The sequence below is a fragment of the Scyliorhinus torazame genome, chromosome 21 (genome assembly GCF_047496885.1).
Source record: "Scyliorhinus torazame isolate Kashiwa2021f chromosome 21, sScyTor2.1, whole genome shotgun sequence".
Lineage (NCBI taxonomy): Eukaryota > Metazoa > Chordata > Chondrichthyes > Carcharhiniformes > Scyliorhinidae > Scyliorhinus > Scyliorhinus torazame.
Genome location: NC_092727.1, coordinates 8,276,449 through 8,293,465, shown reverse-complemented (window position 1 = coordinate 8,293,465; position 17,017 = coordinate 8,276,449). Strand labels below are relative to the sequence as shown.

Genomic DNA, 17,017 nt, shown 5'->3' with positions numbered 1-17,017 from the left:
ACGACCCAGGGGGGTGGTAGTGCAGATGGGATTCAAATTGACAACATCTAGCTGATTGGGGTCTAAGACTCACCAATTGAGATTGGGCAGCCACTTGCCAAGGTACTGATTGATGAAGAACCACATTCCTCCAAGAGATAATGCTCTTTGGAGAAAAATAAGAAAACCTGACAACTCTAAAACCTTCCAGAAACAAAGCTTTGTTGCAATGGTGCAGCACATAATCACAATTAAATATTCACCAACTACGTTTCTTGGAAGGTCAAACAAAGTGGAATAAATTGAAACCATAATGATGCAACAAATGGCCTTACGTGGGGCACGGAGAAGGCAGTACAAGTGGTTTCTGGAAACACATTGCCAATACTCCCTCCACTCTGACTCTCAGGTCACCTTGAGTTCATCAATTTTAATAAAGAAATAGTATTCCCCTGTCTCATGTGGGTCTGTGCAATCGTCAGGAGAGGCACATTCAAGTAAACAGCAAGCTGGAGATTTCCTTCACTATCCTTGAAAGTTATTTTTCTGCATCATAGGCACTAAACGTTCATTAGGCAATATAAGGAATTAATTTGTCATCTTGGGTGGGGCTGAGTGCTATAATCCCAGTTGATGTTACGACTTGACAAGTCAGATCCCAGAGTGGAATGATAAATCCAAACCTTTATATTGTTTGTTTAGAAATGTGGAGGACGGCTACTGAACAGACACAGCGGCTGGTGAACTTTTAACACATATTAAACCATTTATTAAATAAGAAAATATGAACTATAATAATCTAGTCCTTCACCCACAACTATACCTTTTCAAATATATACAAACTCGGAAGGATAACTCAAAATTACAAAACTGCCTTATACCCTAAAAATTAAAAATAGCGTATAAAGGTGAGGAAGTGTTGTTGCAACTAAACAAGGCATTGGTGAGACCGCACCTGGAGTATTGCGCACAGTTTTGGTCCCCTTATTTGAGGAAGGATGGAGTGACATTGGAGGCAGTTCAGAGGAGGTTCACCAGATTGACTCCAGAGATGAGGGGTTTGCCTTATGAAGAGAGACTGAGCAGTTCAGGCCTATACTCTCTGGTTTAGAAGAATGAGGGGAGATGAAATTGAGGTTTACAAGATGATAAAAGGTGCGGATAAAGTAGATGTGGAATGGATGCTTCCTCTTGGGGGATATTCTGGAACGAGAGGACCTTGTCCCAGGATAAGGGGTAGCAAATTTAAAACAGAGATGAGGAGAAACTACTTCTCCCAAAGAGTTGCGAATCTGTGGAATTCACTTCCCCAGATTGTGGTGGATACTGGGACAGTGAGTGAATTTAAGGAGGAGTTAGACAGATTTTTAATTAGCAATGGGATGAAGGGTTACGGGGAACAGGCAGGACGGTGGAGACGAGGCCATGATCGTATTGAATGATGGAACAGGCTCGAGAGGTTAAATTGTCTACTCCTCCTGCTCCTCGTTCTGGTGTTCGAAGAAAGAACTATTCTGTCTAATTCCACCTTCCAGCTCTTGGTCTGTAACCCTGTAGGTAACAGCACCTCCAGCACAAATCTGGTGTGAAAAATGAAAATTGCTTATTGTCACAAGTAGGCTTCAAATGAAGTTACTGTGAAAAGCCCCTAGTCGCCACATTCCGGCGCCTGTTCGGGGAGGCTGGTACGGGAATTGAACCCTCGCTGCTGATCTTGTTCTGCTTTACAAGCCAGCTGTTTAGCCCACTGTGCTAAACCAGCCCCTGGTGTTCTTGATTAATAAGGATATTTCTTGAGTAATAAAGGGATCAGGGGTTATGGGGCGAAGGCAGGAGAATGGGGACGAGGAACATATCGGATTTGTTTTGTCACGTGTACCGAGGTACAGTGAAAAGTATGGTTGTGTGTACAGTCCAGATAGATCATTCATGAAAAAAATCCATAGGGCATACATAATACACAATGTAAATACATAGGCACAGGCATTGGGTGAAGCATGTAGGAGTGCGGTACTACTCAGTAGAGAAGAGTGTGTGGAGAGATCAGATCAGTCCATAAGAGGGTCATTCAGGAGTCTGGTAACAGCGGAGAAGAAGCTGCTTTTGAATCTGTTCGTGCGTGTTCTCAGACTTTTGTATCTCCTGCCCGATGGAAGAATTTGGAAGAGTGAATAACCCAGGTGGGAGGAGCCATATCAGCTATAATCGAAAGGCGGGGCAGATTCGATGGGCTGAATGGCCTAATTCTGCTCCTATATCTTATATAGTCTTATCAGATGGCATTTCCCCCCCCAGCTGAGGCATGGGACCAGAATTAGAGGAGTGCAGGGTTGTGGGGCTGGGGGAGACTACAGAGACAGGGAGGAGGAAACCACGGAGAGGTTTGAAAACAAGATGAGAATTTTAAAATAGAGGTGTTGGTTAACCAAGAGCCAGGGGGGGTCATTGAACACAGGCGATTGGGATTCGATCTGAGTAATGATATGTGCAGTGAGTTTAAGTTTATAGTGGGTGCAAGATGGAAAACTAACTGAGCTACTAATATTTGAATATAATCAGCCAATGACAAAAAGAGGGAACTAATATGCAGTAGACAATGTCCATGTTCCCCATACAAAAACTTCCCTCTTTAAATATAATTCCAAAACTGAGATGACCGCCTTAAATGTGGCCACATAATATCAGCAGATTGGAAGTGAAGAGTATTAATTAAATAAGGGTATTAATTAAATCTTGGAGGTTTTTGCAAACTAAATATTTCTTCCCAAGAACAGGAAGTTAGTCTTCAAGATCACAGGATCGTGAATAGCTTACTAAATCATGTCTAGACTTGTGGGAGACCCTTTGATGGCAAAGACTGAAGCTAGGGGAATAAATAAACTGAAGTAGCAGGACTGGCATGACGTGGAGGGCAACATGGTTGTGTAGGTGGCTAGCACAAGGACGCAACTCTTCTAATGTATGTGGCAATCCACGGAACGAGAGGCTTCTTTTTGAAAATTAAGGATTTCTGTTTTCGACACTGAACGACTTCGGCTGTTTGCTCTTGCTTCACTGCTGTGCTTTTTTACATTGACTAAAGAAAGGAATCTTTCTAACAAGAGCAGAAAGAGAGAGAAGGTTCCGAAGGCCCAGGGAGAAGTGTGGTCGCAGTTCGTTCCGAAATCGCAATCACTGCACAAGGTGAAATGTATTTGTTTCAAGTGCTGCCAACCACGATTCAAAGATGAAGAGGTAATTGCTTGTTCAGCATTTTACTGTCCGAATTTCTTCTTTAATAACAGCAGAGGGTGGGTTCATATGCAGAGGTTGGATAATTGCAAACGTGACCCAGAGTTTCTGCCCAGTTGTAATGTGATTCATACTACTGCTCGATTTTCCCTGCCTTCAGCCTCCTATATTGTTGCAATGAAACTCAAGGAATAGAATGGGAGGGCAGCAAGGTGGCACAGTGTTTAGCACTGCTGCCTCACAGCGCCAAGTTCCCAGGTTCGATCCCAGCTCTGGGTCACTGTCCGTGTGGTTTGCACATTCTCCCCGTGTCTGCGTGGGTCTCGCCCCCCACAACCCAAAGATGTGCAGGGTAGGTGGATTGGCCACGCTAAATTGCCCCTTAATTGGAATTTTTAAAAAGGAATTGGATACTCTAAATTTAAAGAAAACAGGAACCGAATGGGCATTTGAAAACATTCTAGGCTCAGCATTTAGATCAACAACTTTAGACTTTAGTCAATGCTTCAATGTTCTCTTGGACACTGTTGTTTATGTTCTTATGATCTTTTGTTTTCGTTGTATATCTACCCACATTTAGTGAGTCACAAGGCAGACTTTCATCTGTTTCCATTGCTAAGGATTTTGCAAGGTGATCTGTTGGTGACATTATGAATGCACCATCCTTGACCATCACGTCCTGGGGTGAGATTTGACCCCAGAGCTGCTGGCTCAGAGGCAGGGAGGTGCCCACTGCGCTACAAGACCTCCTTTTGTTTCTTTACTTCTCCCATTATCATCTCCTTTTGTCTTACATCATCATTCCCCTTGTTATGAAGCCACTCATACCACCTGCTCTATCACAGATGCCCTGATACCAGGCTAAGACGTAATGCAAGTTAATAGTTAACAAAAGTTCTAAAAATTCCTTGAATGGTATTTCTACACCGCGTTGCAGCACCTGTGACTCAAAGGGCACACTGCCTAGCTCAGCATTAAAACACCAGCGATCCTTAGTTCAGACATTTCTGCACGTTTATGCACCATACTCCAATTGCTGATTCTTCATCTGGTTAAAGAGGCTTTACTTACGGCTCGACGCTGTAGTGGATTCCAGTCGAGCAGTTGCTTTGCTGTCCAACACGGACTTTAGAGCAGGGAGTGGAAAATGCCCAAACCCTTCCCCTCCCTTATCCAGAAGCACTGAGGCTAATTGTTGCTACTCTCGCAAATGTCATCATTGATACAAATCAGGAACTGCTCCTGGAAGTTCCTTGACTGGATGGTTTGCAAGGTGCTATGAATCATTCCACTTGGAGGGCTGTTGGTTTACACTGCATGATTTAACTTGCCCTTTATTTAACAACAGATGTTAGAACTTTGCTTGAATTGGGCATGTTCTTGCAAGATAATGTCAACTATGACATCTGTTTCATCTTGTACAGAACAGTAAAACCCGAGACGCAGCCATTACCTTCCTCCCATCTTTTTGCCTTCAGACAATGTTGACCTTTATTCTGCTATTCACACCTACTCTGGACAAATGCTTTGGGTCTTTAATACTATTATTACCACTCCCTTTGTCTTTTGTTCTGATGGTATGTTTGTCATTTTATCCCCCTCCTCCCCCCGCCCCTTTTTCAACTGCATTGAACTCATCACTTTTCTGTCTCTCTTCCATTCCAAAGAGTCAAATTGGACTTGAAATATTAACTTTGTTTCTCTCTCCACAGAAACTGCCGGACCTGCTGAACTCCAGCATTGTGCTTTTATTCTAGAACCAGAGAACATGACCTGTGCCATGAAGGGGTCGGGGAGAGGGGAGTTAACGCAAGACAATGTGGGTGAATCAGTGGCCAGTCAATGGAGCAGGACCCAGAGGAAGACAATGCAAGGAGTTGACATAGATCCATTTAAATACAGTTTATATCATCAATCCGAGCCATGATGTGCAGCGAGTGCTGAGCAGCCTGGAAAGAACAGGCAAAATTAGACTTATTATTCCCAAAGCTCTCCATCATTTGGGGTTTTACTCACCTCGTCTCGTGTCTGTGGCAGACTGATCGCTTTGATTATTCAACAACGCAATTTTTATTGTATCATGTGACTATCAGGATGGCAAAAGGTGAACTAAATGTTCCTTGGTCTTTCAACATCCAGTAATTCCAATGTTCCTATTAACTAACTGGGCGTATGAGTAAACACACTTCACTCTGTACATGTAACTATTGTACACATTCAGCAATTTGCTCAATCTTGGGCCAGCCATTGGTAGTTTCAAATCTCTTTGTACTCATGGTGTAACTGGTTTGTTTTAATAGGTTGAAATCCAATTCCAGCTTCAATGTGTGTACAGTCTGAAAGGCTGTTAAAAACAGAACAGATTTGCTCAATGACACAACCTGGACTAATGCCCAATACACTCAAGTTTCAGATCTCAGGCACAGGGGGACAGAGTGGAAGGGAAATCACTTCAATCAGCCCAGTTTAGCCAGTCCCATGTTTCCAACATAGGAGAAAAAAAAGAGAGGGGCGGCACAGTGGTTAGCACTGCTGCCTCACAGCACCATGGACCTGGGTTCAATTCCGGCCTCGGAATTGAGTGGCGTTTGCACTCTTTCCCCGTGTCTGCGTGGGTTTCATCCGGGTGCTCCGGTTTCCTCCCACAGTCCAAAGGTATGCAGGTTAGGTGGACTGGCCATGATCAATTGCCCCTCATACATGGATAGGATGGGGATAAAGGGATATGGCACTAGGATGTGCTGAGTGTTTTGGCCAAGGGTGGTATCATGATCGGTACAGGCTTGGCGGGCCGAAGGGCCTGTTCCTGTGCTGTATTGTTCTTTGTGTCCAAAAGGTTAGGTGGGGTTACTGGGTTAAGGGGATAGGGCAGGGACCCTTTCAGTGGGTCAGTGCAGACTCGATGGGCCGAATGGCCTCCTTCTACACTGTAGTGATTTTATGATTAAGCTGTATAAGAGTAAGTAAAGTTATGGGGGGGGGGGGGCTCCATAGGTACAACATTTCTAGTTTGTTGGGGAGGGTGAAAACTGATCTGGCAAGGTGGGATGGTCTCCCTCTGTCTCTGGCAGGTCGAGTACAGGCGGTTAAAATGAATGAGTTGCCACGATTTCGGTGTATTTTCCAATGCCTGCCAATTTTCCTGCCAAAGGCATTTTTTAGAGAGATTGAAGGGATGATTACCTTGTTCATATTGGAAGGGAAGGTGGCCAGAATTAGAAAGGAGCTGCTACAGAAAGGAAGGCAGGCAGGGGGTTTGGGTCTTCCAAACCTGATGTATTATTACTGGGCGGCAAATGTGGAGAAGGTACAGAGCTGGGTCAGAGGGTCAGAATGGAGGAGAGTTTGTGTAGGGGGTTGGGATTGAAGGCGCTAGCAACAGCGCCGCTCCCGACAGCCTTAGGAAATACTCAACGAGTCCGGTTGTTCTCTCTGCCATGTAAAGACTATCTCTTGATCATTTGGTGAATTCAGAGTTATAACTGTTCTCAGTAGTGAATTTAAACCTGATGTGCTTCTGTTAAAAGTTTTTTTAAAGTCTTATGGATGTTAAAAGGAAAGTAAGGATTACTTAGTGTTGTATTCTTTGGGTGTTGTATTTGAATTGATGGTTGCTAAGCTGTTCACTGTATGTTTTACAAAGGTTAACTTGAGTTCATAGAATAAACATTGTTTTGCTTTAAAAAAATACTTCTCCATTTCTGCTGTGCCACACTTATAGAATGGGCTGTGTGCTCCCCATACCACAATCTATTAAAAGTTGTGGGTCAGGTGAACTCCATGATACACTTTGGGGTTCTCTAAACCCTGGCCCATAACAACATTAATTTTGAAAATGTTTTAAACAGTTAGAAAATAATATACATTGCATACTTTATGCGTTTCCAGTGGACTATGTTAGAGATACAGGAACCGGAGGAGGTCACTAAGCCCCGTGAACCCCTTCCGGTATTCAATCAGATTGTAACTGATCTGTATCTTAACCTCCCTCAATTTGATCACCGTTTAATTGTATGCAAGGGAACACAAGTCTCGTCCATGCAAGTTATTCTCATAAATTTACCCCTATAAACCCCTGGTAGAAGTTTAGAGTTCAAGGCGAGCACATTACCTGCTAGTGCTTTTGCCCAGTTGGGAGTTTTAACTATATACTGTAAATGTTAAAGGAGATGTCGGACACTTGAGTCTGATGTATATTTAAAGTCTTATTAGCATTCCATATCAGTGCCTTCACCGTTTTGTGATTGTTCATTTAATCACAATTGATAGACATCCTCAATCTCAAACAGGCAGAGTGTTTAAGAGATGTATTTTTCATGGAAAGGTTCTCTGATCGAGGATGCACCAGTCTCTGGTTATCCAGATGGAAAAACTCACCTTAACAGGTACACCATGAGATGAAGTTTTGTTTATCAAAGATTTTGTTGCCTCATCTGATTCATCTGAAGAAGTTTTCTATTTCAGGAGACTGGGGGCAGTCTCATGACACAGTGAGTTGTGTCCCTATCTCTGAGCCAGTAGCTTGGGTTTGAAACCCACTCCTGGCCATAAGTGCTCATGTGGCCAAACCGGTTGATTATTAACCTGCAAATCCTTCCAATACGCTTATGGCAGGTGCTAAGAATGCAAGGGTCTCCTGGGCAGTCAGAACCATGTGGTAGCTGCAGTATAATTGCCTCCCACATTAAGTCTCGATGGGCAGTTTATTGGCACGGGATGCACTCCTTACTTTGAGAGACCATGTCAGGTATGGTGGAGGCCGAATCCTGGAATTTCCAAAGTGTAGTCGCTGTTGTAAAGTAGAAAACGCAACTAATTTGTGCACAGCAAACAGCAATGTAATAATTTCAAAGCCATCTGTTCTTTTTTTAAGATGTAGAAGAATAAATATTGGCCAGGACCCGGTGGAGAAATCCCCTATTCCTCTTTGAAATAGCACTGCAGGATCTCTTACACCACCTTATAGAGCACATGGAGCCTTGGTGTAACGTGATTTGAAAGATGACACTAACAGTGCAGATCAAAGTTAATTGTTAAATTGGAGTCACACTGATTCAGTGCAGCAGAGAATAACACAGCTTTCAGTTCACAGGACAGTTTGTCCCACTTCCTGCGTGAGGAAAGCCATTTGTAGCTTTCAGGAAATGGTCCACATCCCTCTTGTTCTTAGAAGCACTGCACCCAGTCTCCATATCCACACTTTCAAATGACTTATGTCATGTGAGAGTACCTTTAAGAAATGGGCGTTTAAGAAATATAGCTTTAAGAAATGGGTGTTTATCAGTGATGTCAGAGTGTGGGTGGAGCTGGGATGTCTGTCAGCATTTTATTTTCATTTTAGGCTGTTTGCTGCAGGGTGTGTTTTAGTTTTGTTTTCAGAGCTGGATAGCTGCAGTCACTTTGGTGATTTAAAACTAATAACTGCTCTCAGTAGTGACTTTAACCTGATGTGCTTCTGTTAAAAGTTTTTTTAAAAAGTCTTATGGATGTTAAAAGGACAGTTTAAGGATTATTTAGTGTTGTATTCTTTGGGGATTATATTTGAATTGATTGTTGCTAAGATATTCACTGTATGTTTTAAAATGGTCAACTTGAGTTCATAGAATAAACATTGTTTTGCTTTAAAAAATACTTTTCCATTTCTGCTGTACCACACCTGTAGAGTGGGCCGTGTGCTCCCCATACCACAATCTAGTAAAAGTTGTGGGTCAGGTGAACTCCATGATACACTTTGGGGTTCTCTAAATCCTGGCCCATACAGCCCCCACAACCGCATATTTCAACTGCACGGACACAATGGTTCAAAACCCCTTCCTTCTGTAACTGTTCTCTGATTCTATGTTTAAAGTGACAGGATTATCATCTTAAAAATCATTTTTTCACATACCTATCAGCCTGAAGGTATTGATGCCGGGGTTTTCTAAACCCTGACCCATAACACTTAGCTCCGTTTGGTGCCTGAGGGATTAAACAGCACTGAAGGACATTGGAAACCATACCTTCTGGGTAGGAATTAGTTACATTGGAATAGAGAAGTGGCCAATCACCCCTTCAAGTCTATTCAACCATTGAATTAGATCATGGCTGATCCTTATGGTGACAACAACTTGCATTTATATAGTTTGTTTAATGTGTAAGTGCCCATAGATGGATCACAGGAACATTACCAAACAAAAGTTAGATACCAAACTACATAAGGTGATATTAGGGCAGGTGACCAAAATCTTCGCCAGAGATAGAAAATGAGGAATGCCTTAAAGGGGAAGACATGGAGTGATTTAGGAAGGGCATTTCAGAGCTGAAGGCATAGCCAACAACGGTAATCAGTTAAAATCAGGGATGTACAAGAGGCCAGAATTGGAGGAGCACAACCTTGGAGGATTTTGAGCTGGAGGAGATTACAGAAATAGGGAGGGATATGAAAACAAGGATGAGAATTTGAAAATAGAGGAATTACAGACTGGGAGCTAATCTACGTCAGAGAACAAAGAAGTGATTGGTGAATGGTACTTGGTGCAAGTCTTACATAAGCCCTTGCTTATGAAGGATGGAAGATGGGAGGCCAACCAAGAGACCGTTTGAATAGGCAAGCTGAGAGCTAACAAAGGCATGACTCCAACTATCTGCCTTGGTTCTATAACCCTTCATCACCAGATAGTATCAGACTTCTGACCCTCTGCAAGACAATTTCCTAGGTTTTTAGTGTATCCTTGTTGACTGCTGATTGCATTGTTTTCTCTGCAAGTTTAAAGTGTTCAACTTGCATCAGTACTGGTCTTAGATAAAACTTCTACGTGTAATAACATGGAGTGCCTGCTTTCATTAATCTCAGGCTCTGCAAGAAGCTGTGCAATTTCACTTTACTCCCAGTGGCTGTGAGCAATAAGCTCATGGTTCAGTAATTTTATCTTGACTGGATTCTACTGGATTCAATAAACCATTTGCTCTCACAGATACCCTTCCCATTTGCACCAGGCAGAGATGTCCAACCTCACTGTGGCTGATAAACACGCAAAAAGCCAGTTAATGAAAATGAACAATTTGTGTTCAAAGCTGCAAAACCTTTGTACGATAGACACTGGGTTGTTTATCTCCATTGATTCACTTTCCTTTCTCTTGCCACCTCAAGTATATGTCACACTGTATGTCCAGCATACTCCAATATAAAGAACAATAGTTGTTGTAAAACCTGTATTTCCACTCCAGACAATGCCCCAGTTAGATTACACCGGTAATGACCACAATCCCTAATGATTACATGGCAGAGGTACAAGCATGTTGGATATAATGGCAGCATAGCAGGGACAGGTTATGGTGTTAATATATTCCAGAAATCTGGTTAAGAATCCAATTATTGTGAGTTCAAATTTGCCATAGCAGTTTCAGAATTCAAATTATTTTGCTTTAAATCTGGAAATAGAAATCTGGCATCAGTCAGTGACAATGAAGATGTCGGATTGTTGTTAAAAAAACAACTGGTTCACTTATGTCCGGCTGAGAAAAATACCCTGTTGTCCTTACACAGTCTGACCATCGGTCCTAGGCAAAATCTATCGAAAACAAAAATCTATCAATCATTAGTGACGAGTAATAAATGCCAGCCTTGCCAGTGACACCCACATCCTGAGAATTAATGAGTAATAAAATAATGATTAGTTGAAAGATGATAAGAGTAATTTCAGGTTCCAGAAAAGGAAACCGAATGAAAATCAAATTTTCCTCACTCCAGCCTCCCAGTGGTTGCATCTGTTCACTATGTGCCATAAATTTCACACGTGCTTGGGAATTAATAGGATGGGGTAAGATTAATGTGATGGGACTGTCTCTGCAGGGATAATAGGAAATGGGCAGATGAAAGGGATTAGGAACATCTCTACCCAGATTCATGGAAGTTGACTGAACCGTGCTAAAAGACTAATTGAACATGAAGAGTGGAACAGGACTGCTCATGTTGGGATTAGTAGACAGGGACAGCTCAGTGGAATTAATGGGACAGATACATTTTTATTGGGATTAATGATAATGGAAATAATTTATGGCATTGAAATAGCAACACAAGAGTCATGAGTTCAAAGCCTCAGCGGGGCAAGTTGTGAAACAAAATTCAAAAAGAATGTGGTAATTGGGGGTTGGTACCAGAAAATATCATGAAGATTGCCGGATAGTTGGAAGAACCCAAGTGGTTCAGGGAAAGGACCTTTTCATTCCTATCTGCCCTGACCTACCTGTGACTCCAGCCTCACAATGCACGTTGACTCCTAATTTTGGCATCGCTGGCTAGACCAACATTTATCACCCATCCATGGTTGTCTTTGAGAAGGTGGTGGTGAGTTGTCTTCTTGAACCGCTGCAGTCCCCGAGGTGTAGGTACACCCAGTGCTGTTAGAGAATGAATTCCAGGATTTTGACCCAATTTTTAATTACCCGCGCAAACAGGAATGGGCAATAAATACTGCATGACCAACATCCAAAGAACAAGTATGTTAAAAAAATGATTAATCTGAAAAGGCTGGCTCTACCACATGCCAGTTCTGGCTCAGTGGATGGACTCTCACTTCTGAGTTTGAAGGTTCAAGTCTGATTCCAGCAACTGAAGCACATAACTAGGTCTACATACCAATGTAATAATGGAGAGTGCTGCACTCCTGAAGATGCTGCATTTTAGGATCAGATATTAAAATGTAGCCCATCTGAATGTAAAAGATCCCACAACAATAATTGAAGAGCGAGTTCTCAAAATGTCCTGGTCAAGTATCCCTTAATCAACAGAAAAAAAGAGAAATATGATTATCTATCTCATTACTTTATCTGAACTTGTTGAGAGAAAATTGGACGCTTGAAATTTCCTACAAGAGTGACTACACTTCAAAAGCACGACAATGGCTGTAAAGCGCTTTGTGACATCTCGAGGGTGTGAAAGGTGCCCGGTTAAAATGCAAGTCTTTATTTCCTTCCTTACTTTATAGGACCAATGCAACAAGATTAATAACTCTGCGGGCTGTTTTTACTGGGATTAATTGGGCTTGGGTACATGAATGGCCATAATGAAGATTATGGGCAAATATCTATCCCTGTTTAGTGGGTGAAGACAGCCTCTGCTGCCCCAATGGAAGTGTCCCTATGTACCTACACATGTAGACAAATGAATGAACATATGCAAAGAGAAAAATTGTTACTAGATTATATGCGGAGTGACAATATTGGGAATTAGACTCACGTGATGAATATGGAGATTGCAAAGCAACTTAAACCTGGAAACTACCATCACATCCCATACAGCCTGAAGATATTCCCATCCGCTTGTGGTTGCTGGACCAATCCAGAATTGCCCACTCGAGAACTTTGGTGGTTCCAGAAGGTGACCATCAGTTCGTCAAGGTGAAGACTAATAATGTTTACTGGTGTCACAAGTAGGTTTACATTAACACTGCGGTGGAGTTAGTGAAAAGCCCCACAGGGATGCAGCCCTGATAAACGCTGGGCGCCTGGCGATGCAGCAAGACCTTCATTGTCGATTAATTTGAGCCCTTCCGTGACAGCTGTGCCGCCCAGCCCAGCCCAGCACCACTCCCCAGCATTTGGTCCGACATCCTGCAGGTTACCGCACTGGAGTCGCAAATGCTGACAGCTTTTGAAAGGTTTGAAGGGTACTGCCTCTAGCATCCTTTCAGGCAGTGAGTTCGAGAACCCTGCCCTCCAAGGCAGGGAGTTCGAGACCCTCCCCAACCCTCTGCATCATAAAACATTTCCTCATCTCCACTCCAACTTCTCCACCAAACACTTTAAATCAATGCCTCCTGGTCATTGACCCCTCTGCTAAGCTGACTAGGCTCTACCCTTCCACTCAATCCAGATCCCTCACAGCTCTGTACATCTCAATTAAATCTCCCCGCAGCCTCCTCTGCTCCGAGGAAAACAAATCCCAGCCTATCCAATCTTGCCTCACGGCTATAATTTTCCAGCCCTGGTAACATCTTGATCCATCTCCTCTGTACCCTCTCTAATGCTTTCTGTGAGGCGACCAGAACTCACACAGTACTGAAGTTGTGGCCCTAACTAGTGTTTTGTACAGTTTCAGCATAACCCCCCCGCTCTTATATTCTATACCTTGGCTAATAAATGAAAAAACTCTATTTGCCTTCTTAACTGCCTTATCAACTTGTCCAGCTACCTTCAGGGGAAGATGAACATTCACTCATGGCTCTCTCACGCCCTCTACATCTTGCAGATCCTCCCTTTATTGTGTTACTTTGCCTTGTTTAACCTCTCCAAATGCACCAGCTCACATTTCTACAGTCCATTGATATCTCCCTGCAATCTGCAGCTATTCTCATTATCAACCACGCGGCCAATTTTTATGTTGCCTGCAAGCTTCTTGATCATGCCCCTATAATTACGTCCAAAATCATGAATATATATCAGAAAAAGCAGAGGATGTGGTACGGAGCCCTCCAGAGCCCCACTGGACAGCCGCAAGAACACCCGTCAACCATTACCCTCTTTCCTGCCACCCGGTCAATCTTGTATCCAGCCAGTTACATTCCTCTAGATTCCTCTAGATTCCATGGGCTGTTATATTTTTCTTAAAACCAGTCTGCCATGCGGGACCTTGTCAAAAGCTTTACTAAAACCCATGTGGAACACATTAACTGCACTACCCTTATCAACCCTCCTTGTCACTTCCTCGGAACAATTCAATCAAATTAGTCTCTACGGCTTTCCCTTAACAAATCCACGCTGACTTCCTCGATTAATCTGCACCTTCCCAAATGACAGTCTATCCCGTTTCTCAGAATTTTTACAGATGCACCATAGAAAGCATCCTATCTGGCTGCAACCCAGCATGGTATGGCAACTGCTCGGTCCAAGACCGTAAGAAACTACAGGGAGTCGTATGTCCTATGATAAATGGAACAATCTGTCTGGACTGTATGCAGAGCAATATTTTTCACTGTACCTTGGGATACGCGACAATAAACCTAATTGATCCCGCTGCCAAGGTCAGACTGACTGGTCTGCAATTATCTGGTCTATACCTCGTTCCCTTTCTAAACAAAGGTTCAATGTTAGTCATTATCCAATCCTCCGGCATCTCACCTATATCCAGTGAGGATTGGAATATGGTGGGCAGACCTTTCACTATTTCCTCCCAGGCTTCTTTAACAGCCTTGGGTACGTTCATCCAGCCCTGGTGATTTATCCGCTCTCAAGGATGCTAATCCCATTAATACTCTGTCTACCCTCTAGGCTTACCACATCCAATGCTTCAAATGCCTCCTCCTTCCCTACAATGTCTGTATTGTCCCCCCACCTTTTGTGAAGACAGACACAAACCATTCTTTTATGGGCCCTACTCTTTCCTCAGTTACCCTCCTACTCTTGTTATGGGCCAGGGTTTAGGGAACACCAAAGTATATCATGGAGTTCACCTGACCCACAACTATTAATAGATTTTGGTTATGAGGGAGCACAAGGCCCACTTTCTAGGTGTTATGCAACAGAGATCTTAAGTATTTTTAAACAAAACAATGTTTATTCTATGAATCCAGTTAACATTTTTTTTAAACACACAGTAAACATCGTATCAACTACCAACACAAATACCCACCAAAGATACAGTACTCTATAGGTAACCCGTAATAACTTTCCTAACAACATCCATAAGCCAAACATCCTTTTTTCCGACAAAACTGTAGATTTGACTTCCTTACAGAAAACAGGTATTACTTTGAAGTTATCAAGTGGTCTGGAGACATTCTTTAGCATGCAGAGAGAGAGAGACCAAAAATATACCTTCTTTGTTTGAATGCAGCTCCCAACTGAAACCGAAACCATAAAACACAGAGCCACAAAGCAGCTTCCAGCTCAAAACGAAAGTAAAAGACAGAATCACAGCCCAGCTCCACCCACACAGTGACATCACTGCAGCCATTTGATAAAACACACTTTTCTTAAAGGGACCCTCACATGACCCTCAATGTATCTATAAAATATCTTGGGTTCTCCTTGATTTTGCTGCCAATATTCTTTCATGCTCTCTCTTTGCTTTCCCAATTTCCTTTTTGAATTCACCCCTTACAGCTCATGGCTTTCTGTAGTTTCAGAGATCTCATAAGCTGTCCCTGTCTGCTTTATATTCTCCCGTAAGCTCCCTGACATCCAGGGTGCTGTAGATTTGGCTGTCCCACCCTTTTTTCTTTGTGGAACGTGCTTACGCTGAATCTCTTAAACCTCCCCGAATGCCTCCCACGCCTTAAACGCCGCTTTACCTTCAAATAGCCCTTTCCAGTCCATATTTGCTAAATCTCATTGCACACCATCTGCCAATTTTCACCTAAGCTGATTCTTCATGTCCTCTTCAAAACTTAATTTCCTCCCTATCTTTGCATGATTAGCAAATTTATTAATCATACTGTCAATTCCTTCTCTTAGGAAAATAAAGGTTTTAATGGGGGTGTCAGAACCTGAGCAGGGGGTGTTGCTACTTCTATGAAGAAGGGGTATTGCAAGGAGGGGGGAGGGGTGGAGAGACTGAATGGGGTGGACTGAAAAGAGGGGGGGGGGGGGCTTCAGTGACCTCAGAGCGGAGTGTGCTCACTTGGGGGATGGGTATGGGGTAATGCCCATGTCTGCGGGGAGTCGCAATGTCGGTGGGTGGGGGCTGTGGGGGACCCTCAAGGTCACTTTGAGATCCGGGCATCCTTTCAAAGTGGTGCCTGATCGTGGGGGAGCCGGTCTGGCTGGCAAATCTAGTTCCCCACTGCTGAACACATTTCCAAGCGTGGGATTGACCGGTGAGGAACTCCCCAATGCCCCCCCCCCCCCCCCACCCCCAACCCCCTGACAAAAAATGGCTGAGTGTGAGTGAATCTAGTTCTGGAACTCACCCAAAAAGCCAACGGGGAACACCCCGCCAAACGAGTCCAAAATGACACTTTGTCATATTCTTGGAAAAATCGCGCCCTTAGTTTCCCGAACAGAGAATGTCAGTGTATGTATCAAAGATAGTAATCAACAAATAAAAAAACTGAAGTACTTCCAGAATTGGAAAATGCAAATTCTCAAACTGAAATTGCAAACTGGTTTTTCTGAGTCAATGACTAGAGGCTCTGGGCAGAATTTACCGGCTGTTCACTCCGGCGGGATATTCCACCGAAGGCGCACGGGTTTCCCAGAAAACCCCGCTGGCGGGCCCCCTCCGCTGCCGAGAAACATGCGGCGGGTTGGCCAGTAATTCCCGCCCTCTCCTTTAAACATTTCTCGTCGGTGATAGTACACAGGGTGTAGCCGTTGGAGTAATGGCAAGTGGCCATTTTGCCCAAGACCATTCAAACTCTGCCGAGACCTGGGCTGAGGCAGCTCAGGAATTGTGCAAAGATATTGAAGGATTAGAATGAACTATGAAACTTCTGAGCGAGGAAGTGGTTGAAATGGCTTGAACAGAATTGAAAAGAACTCTTGGAATTGGGACTGGGAGAACAAAACAAAGGCCACAGGACGTTCAAAAAACAACCAAAGCAAGAAAACGATTCTACTTTGAGTGAACAGAAGAAGAATCTACGTTCTTCAAACAGCTAAAAGAGATTTTGACAAGGGAAGAAAGGAGATGGAGATGTACAAAAGTGACATTTTGATGGTGTTAAATTGAAATGCAAATTTGCCACACGTGAATTTGGAAAGTGGGCTTGTGAATGGAACTATGCCTTGTGCTGCACGGTAACACAGTGGTTAGCACTGTTGCTTCACAGTGCCAGGGTCCCAGGTTCAATTCCTGGCTTGGGTCGCTGTCTGTGCGGAGTCTGCACAT

At 43.3% G+C, this 17,017-nt stretch overlaps 1 protein-coding gene across 7 annotated transcripts in view; it reads right to left on the bottom strand.

The window, feature by feature from the left end:
* The window catches only part of nlrx1 (NLR family member X1), a 64,829-nt gene that overhangs the window by 33,827 nt on the left and 13,985 nt on the right, over nt 1-17,017 (bottom strand). Inside the window, exons 1-2 of one of the 7 annotated variants that reach the window (XM_072486435.1) lie at nt 12,428-12,670; nt 11,828-11,967 (exon numbers count right to left, since the gene is read on the bottom strand). The exons of 2 other annotated variants lie outside the window; for them this stretch is intronic. The gene's annotated coding sequence lies outside the window, so the exon portion shown is untranslated. Of the gene's footprint in view, nt 1-4,281; nt 4,459-5,226; nt 5,596-11,435; nt 11,589-11,827; nt 11,968-12,427; nt 12,671-17,017 lie in introns of those variants that run through there. 4 more of the 7 variants (XM_072486436.1, XM_072486441.1, XM_072486440.1 and 1 more) reach the window with 4 other exon arrangements.